The sequence below is a fragment of the Saimiri boliviensis genome, chromosome 5 (genome assembly GCF_048565385.1).
Source record: "Saimiri boliviensis isolate mSaiBol1 chromosome 5, mSaiBol1.pri, whole genome shotgun sequence".
In the NCBI taxonomy this organism is placed as follows: domain Eukaryota; kingdom Metazoa; phylum Chordata; class Mammalia; order Primates; family Cebidae; genus Saimiri; species Saimiri boliviensis.
In genome coordinates, this window is record NC_133453.1 from 23,083,589 (window position 1) to 23,090,997 (window position 7,409).

Below are 7,409 nucleotides of genomic sequence, written 5' to 3' on the forward strand. Positions count from 1 at the left end.
CATGCTGCTGTACTTCTAAGGAAGTCCTCTAGAAATGCCAGCTGGAATCATGACTATAGCAGAATAGAGAAAAAACACTGGACAGACCACCTCATGGGAACCAGGACTTTAGCCCTCTCTCTGGGTCTGCTTGGCCCAGAGCCAATGTTAATGGGAAGCTGGCTCTGCTGTTTATGAACAGGGAACATGTCTGACATCAGACCTTGCAAGGCCCTGTTGAGAAATCAGTGGTGTGTTTGTCTTCTCCAGGAAGGTGCTCCTTTGTGTCTCTGAAGCTGTCCTTAGGGGAGGGGCCTTGAGTTGGGGCCATGATCTCTGCTCCTCCCCACTTTTCCTCTTAACAACCGTAGCTGCTCCACCTTGGGCAGATGGAATGGCCTCAAGAGGCTTTAATGAAAGACCACTTCTTTTGGGCTAGGGGTCAGCAGGAGTTGGGGGTCTTGGGGACTGGAAGTGTACATGGAGAGAGAGAGGGAAAGAGAGAGAGAGAGAGAGGAAGTGGAGTATATATCTGTAAGGGAAAGAATCTCTGGGTGCAGTGGCTCACGCCTGTAATCCCAGCACTTTGGGAGGATGAGGTGGGCAGATCACCTGAGGTCAGGAGTTTGAGACCAGCCTGGCCAACATGGTGGAACCCCATCTCTACTAAAAATACAAAAAATTAGCTGGGGGTAATAGTGGGTGCCTGTAATCCAGCTACTTGGGAGGCTGAGGCAGGAGAATCACTTGAACCTGGGAGGTGGAGGTTGCAGCAAGCTGAGATCATGCCACTGCACTCCAGCCCGGGCAAGAGCAAAATTCCATGTCCCTCCCCACCACTACCAAAAAAAAAAAAAAAAAAAAAAAAAAAAAGAAAAAAAGAAAAATCACCCACACAAATAATTGTAATTCCAAGAGGGATTTCTCATCTTCGGTTTGAGTAGCTCTCTGCTGCTATTGCTTCTGGGTTGGTGCGTTTTAAACTTGAGTCATGATCAGAGTCACTGGGACTCCAGGTTCCCCGGATCCGCCCTCAGCCATACAGATTTGGTAGAGCTGGTGCCATCACTTTTAATGTGAAGCTTGGGTGGTGAGTTGGATATTGTCTATGTTTTCCTCCAGATAATTTTTTTTTTTTTTTTTTGAGACTGAGTCTCACTGTCTTGCAGGCTGGAGTAGAGTAGCATGATCTCGGCTCACCACGACTTCCGCCTCCCAGGTTCAAGCGATTCTCCTGCCTCAGCCTCCTGAGTAGCTAGGACTACAGGTGCATGTCACCATGCCCAAATAATTTTTGTATTTTTTAGTAGAGATGGGGTTTCACTATGCTGGCCAGGTTGGTTTTGAACTCCTGACCCCGTGATCCATCCGGCCTCAGCCTCCCAAAGTGCTGGGATTACAGGCATGAACCATTGCACCTGGCTCAGATCCACTCTTTACCTTTCTTTACTGTGTTCTGTGCCCTGGGAGGCTGACCTGTATAGACTGTCTCAGGGTACTCCTTTGTCCTCCAGTTTCTGAGCTCAGCCAATGGGCATCCTGGTGATATCCGGGTGGGCAGGGAAGTGCTGGGCAGGAAGTGGGGTCCCTGGTGAGGGCTCCACCCTTGAGCCTGTGCCCATGGACCTAAATGAGGAGAAGCATTCCTGTTTTCACACCCAAATGTTGCATTTGCCAAGACCACTCTGGCCTGCCAGCCCCCCCACCATCCTGTGCCCGTATAAACCTCAGAGACCTTAGTGGGTACACACACAAGTGGCTGGATGTCAAGAGGAGCAGAACAACACACCAATACACATGGGCAGACACCAGCAGGCATCTGACGGTGGGACAACATGGATTTCAGTTGGGGGTGGTAGGGGGAGAGACTGGCTGCTGGGCAGCCTGACTCCAGGGGAAGACCTCCTTCCCATTCCACCCTCGCTGAGACCTACCTCCACCACCCAATAAAGACTTGCACCCATCCTCCAAGCCCATGTGTGATCTGATTTTTCTGGTACACTGGGGTAAGAACCTGGGATACGGAAATCTCTCTGTCATTGAGATAAGGCAGAGGGTCCAATTGAGCTGATTAACACAAGACACCTGCAGATGGCAAAACTGAAAGAGCGCAGTGTAACACATGCCCGCTGGGGCTTTGGGAGCCGTAAACACTCAACCTTAGACACTGTTGTGGGGTTGGAGCCCAAAAACACTCCGCTCCCCACGACCTGCCCACCTGCATGCTCCCCCTCGGGGTTTGAGCAGAGGGGCACTGAAGAAGTTAGACACACCCCTCTCACACACCTTGCGATGGGGATAAGGGAACTCTTCCTGTTTCACTGGTAGGAAATTGCTTTGAGCTCAACCATGGGGACCCAAGTGGGAGATGGGACTGCGTTCAGCCAATGGGAACCCTGGTAAGGGAGGCTTCAGGAACCGTAAACAGGAGCCACGTCAAGTCAGGGCACTTCTTTGCTCAGCCCTGTCCCTGCTGGTTGCTGGAGTTGGCACCTGTCAGGCAGCCCACATCACACTCCTCTTGCGCTCCTGTAACGGTTTCTTACCTTGTTGCTTTAGGCTTAGGGATAGTGACTGATTGCCACTGTCACTGGCCTTAGGGTATTGAATTTCACATTACTTTCCCCAAATCTTTCCCACACTGTTGTTTAAGGTCCCTTTATTCAACTCTTACTGCATTCGATAAAACTCCCTCTCCTTGCCTAGCTCAAGTACACTGTCTGGTTTCTGCCAGGACCCTGATCCATTCAGGGATTACCCATAAATCTATATTTGAAACAAGAAGCCTATTTTATTTTATTTTGAGACAGCGTCTTGCTCTGTTGTCCATGCTAGAGTGCAGTGGCATGATCACAGCTCTCCGCAGCCTCGATCTCCTGGGCTTAAACGATCCTCTTTTTTTTTTTTTTGGGGGGGGGGCGGAGTTTCGCTCTTGTTACCCAGGCTGGAGTGCAATGGTGCGACCTCGGTTCACTGCAACCTCCGCCTCCTGGGTTCAGGCAATTCTCCTGCCTCAGCCTCCTGAGTAGCTGGGATTACAGGCACGCACCACCATGCCCAGCTAATTTTTAGTATTTTTAGTAGAGACGGGGTTTCACCATATTGACCAGGATGGTCTCGATCTCTCGACCTCGTGATCCACCCGCCTCGGCCTCCCAAAGTGCTGGGATTACAGGCTTGAGCCACCGTGCCCGGCCTAAACGATCCTCTTATCTCAGCCTCCTGAGTAGCTAGGACTACATGTGTGTGTCACCATGCCTGGCTGATTTTTAAAATTTTTTGTAGAGATGGGATCTCACTGTTGCTCAGGCTGGCCTCAAACTCCTGAGCTCAAGCAATCCTCCTGCCTTGGCCTCCCAAAGTGTAGGGATTACAGGCAGGAACCACCTGGCCAAGAAGCCCATTTTAATCATGGAGTATTTTAGAAATGCTGTTCCACGGCCATCAGTGATGCCTAATTCTTTTTTGGTCAAATATCAACAAGCTGCTTTATTGCTTAACTCATTTGGGACTAAGGTGATGTTTTTAAAAAGCAAATTTACCAGGAAATAAAGTTAAAAAATATGAATATTGTTCAAGAGAGAATATAAGACATTGAAATGGCCATGTGCACAAAGCCCAGCCTCCTTGTCTATAAGGAGGCCTGTGCCCATGCTGGCCTGGCAGACCCTGCCACAATCAGCCTCAGCCCCTTTGTTTTTGGGAAAATCCAGCCCCAACCAAATAATTGGAAACAATGCAAAACTGTACAAACCAATGGTGAATACTACTCCATCCTCCAGTTCTCTCCAGCTGTAACTCCTGTTGACAGCTCGGGGTATGTCCTCCTAGACATGTTTCTGAACATTTACAAACCCACATATACATGACAGTGTTTTTTACATAGGTGGGGAAGCCATTTACTACACATGCTGTTCTACCTTCCTTTTTCTTTTTTGCTGTTGCAATTTTAAAAAGTTTATTTGAACAAACAGCAATTCATGAATCATCTGCCTTTCTTTTCCATTCCACATTATTTCTTGAAGATCTTTCCATGTCCATCCATAGAACTACTTCATTATTATCATTTTTTTTTTTTTGAGACGGAGTTTCGCTCGTTACCCAGGCTGGAGTGCAATGGCGCGATCTCGGCTCACCGCAACCTCCGCCTCCTGGGTTCAGGCAATTCTCCTGCCTCAGCCTCCTGAGTAGCTGGGATTACAGGCACGCGCCACCATGCCCAGCTAATTTTTTGTATTTTTAGTAGAGATGGGGTTTCACCATGTTGACCAGGATGGTCTCGATCTCTTGACCTTGTGATCCACCTGCTTCAGCCTCCCAAAGTGCTGGGATTACAGGCTTGAGCCACTGTGCCCGGCTTATTATCATTATTTTTTAGAGACTGGCTTTCACCATGTTGGTCAGGCTGGTCTCGAACTCCTGACCTCAGGTGATCTGACTGACTTGGCCACCCAAAGTGCTGGGATTACAGGCGTGAGCCACCGTACTGAACTACTTTATTATTTTTATATTTTATTTTACTTGTTTTTGAGACAGGTCTCCCTCTGTCTCCCAGGCTGGAGTGCAGTGACGTGATCTCGGCTCACTGCAAACTTCACCTACTGGGTTCAAGTGATTCTCATGTTTCAGTCTCCTGAGTAGCTGGGATTACAGGTACCCACCATCATGCCTGGCTAATTTTTGTATTTTTAGTAGAGATGGGGTTTCACCATGTTGGCCAGGATGATCCTGAACTCCTGAGCTCAAGTGATTTGATCACCTCACCCTCCCAGAGTGCTGGGATTACAGGTGCCTGTCACCATGCTCGGCTAAGTTTTGTATTTTTAGTAGAGACGAGGTTTCACCATGTTGGCCAGGCTTGTCTTGAACTCCTGACCTCAGGTGATCCACCCACCTGGGCTTCCCAACGTGCTGGGATTACAGGCATGAGCCACCATGGCCAGCCCCACTTTGCACATTTTAGACATTGTTTTCAAACCACTGCATTCACAGTGTTCCATAGTGTGGCTGCACCTTCAAAGTGTTTTAACCAATTCCACTAATGATGAACATTTAGGTTGTTTCTGAGCTTTGACTTTTATGAAAAATGCTGTGAGGAGTATCCTGTACACATTTATCCACCTACATGTGTATTTCTGTAGGATAGATTTATAGTAGTATAATTCCTGGATCAGAGATTGTGTCATTAAAGTATATATCATAAAATTGCCTTCTGGAAAGATCGTTTCTATTTCCTCTCCTACTGGCAATGGATGGTAATATCTTCTAATCTGGTGAATTCTGATCCTCAAACTATAGGACACAAAGACTTCCACTCTACTGCCTGCAGTGGTTCCTGGCAATGACCCAGGAACCACTGGGTTGCTCTTTTGTTCTTCTGATCACTGTTTCTTTATTTTTTCCTTCATTTTAATGATGAAAAACATTTTTATTGTGAATAGCACACATACTACAGGTTATAGAAAACTAATATTTATAGCTTAAAAAATAATAATATAATGGCTCTCAAGCAACCGTCATGTAGGATAAGAGAGAGGACATGATCAGGGCTCTCTAAAGTTCCAGTGTGCTCCTCTATTGCCCAAACCTTTAATAAATATCACGTGAACCTTCGTGGGAACCGTTCTTTTTCCCTAGAGTTTGCACATAAGTTGCGTGGAGGAATTGTAGAGTCAGCATAGATAAGATAGAACCGTGTTCCTCCAAATTCTCTTCCTTTCACATTTCCAGGTCAACGGGGGGGGGGGGGGGGGGGTGAGAAGGGACCTTCTACGTGGAATCTGGAGCTACAGCTGCATTCTGTTTCAGCTCAGGAAGGTCAGCGCAAGGTGCCAGACACCACCTATGGTGTCGCTTATCTGCCGGCTCCTGTAGGCGTGGGGCCTGAGCTGGCCTGTAGCCCCTCAGGTGTGGGTTTACCTGCCTGGTGCGGGGTGCCAGTTTCTCCATAGGCCATTCACACACTGAACTCGGACGAGTGCAGGTGTCCGTGTGTCCTGGGAGGTTCCAGCTCCTCCTTGTTATCCCCCGCTTCACATCCATCTTTCCTTCCAGGCTGCCGGTCCTATCAGTTTCGGATCCCAGACAAGAAGCAAAGCCGACAGCCGGACACTAATGGTTTAACCAGCTCCCGCAGTCGCCGAGGGTCAAATGCCTGTCACAGACTCCTCCTCCCAGTGCTGTTGCTTCTCTGATCGGCCCCTGCCTGATGGATCTGCGTCCTCCGTAGAGGGGTTCATTGTGGCTGTCTCCGAATTTGTGTTGGGCTCTTTTTGTATCTTTATTTTCTTTCTTGCTTGCTTTCTTCCTTTTTCTTTCCTCCTTCCTTCCTTCCCTCTCTCTCTCCCTCTCTCCCTCCTTCCCTCCCTCCCTTTCTGTCTCTTTCTTTCCCTTCCTTCTTTTCTTCCCTCCCTCCCTCCCTCCATCTCTCTTCCTTCCTTCCCTCCCTCCCTCCTTCCCTCTCTCCCTCCCTCTGTCTTTCTTTCTTTCTTTCTTTTTTTCTTTCTTTCTTCCTTCCTTCCTTCGTCCCCCTCTCTCTCTTTCTTTCCTTTCTTCCTTTCTTTCTTTGACAGTTTCACTCTTGTTGCCTAGAGCTCCGCTCACTGCAACTTCTGCCTCCTAGGTTCAAGTGACTCTCCTGCCTCATCCTCCCACATAGCTGAGATTACAGGCATGCACCACCACGCCTAGCTGATTTTTGTATTTTTAGTAGAGATGAGGTTTCACCATACTGGTCAGGTTGTTCTTGAACTGCTGACCTCAGGTGATCCGCCCTCGTCAGCCTCCCAAAGTGCTGGGATTACAGGCATGACCCACTGTGCCCAGCCACAACTGTGTCTTTAATTGTCCTGCCTGTCAGCTGAAAATAGGTGAACCCAGCCTGAGGCTGCTCCCATAACTGTGCCCCTGAGTCTCCGCTGGGCCTCACCCCTATCAGGATGACAGACTCTAGCAACCCCAGCTCCAGGCACAGATGAGGGCAGGTGCAGAAAACTGTAGACTGATCTTACCCATGTGAGTGAAATGGTCTGAAAAGGTCGTATCTACATGTAGTATTTCAACTGTCTGTCAGGTGCTCAAACCAAAGAGCTAAATACTGGGTAAAAAAATGAACTGAACTAGGAATCTTATTTCAGCTCTACTACTGTCTAGCCATAAGATTTTGGCCAGGTTGCTTTGGTGAAGCCTCAGTTTCCTCACTTACGTATGGAAATGGGGACCTTCAGGCTTCTTTGACTCTGCTATTGCATGGTAGTGTGGTTTTCCTCACAGGTGTGCATGTTATGAGTTCGAATGTGACATGTAGACTGGGGTGGTCTTTATTTTTAATTTTTTTTTTTTTTTTTTTGAGACAGAGTTTCGCTCTTGTTACCCAGGCTGGAGTGCAATGGCGCGATCTCGGCTCACCGCAACCTCCGTCTCCTGGGTTC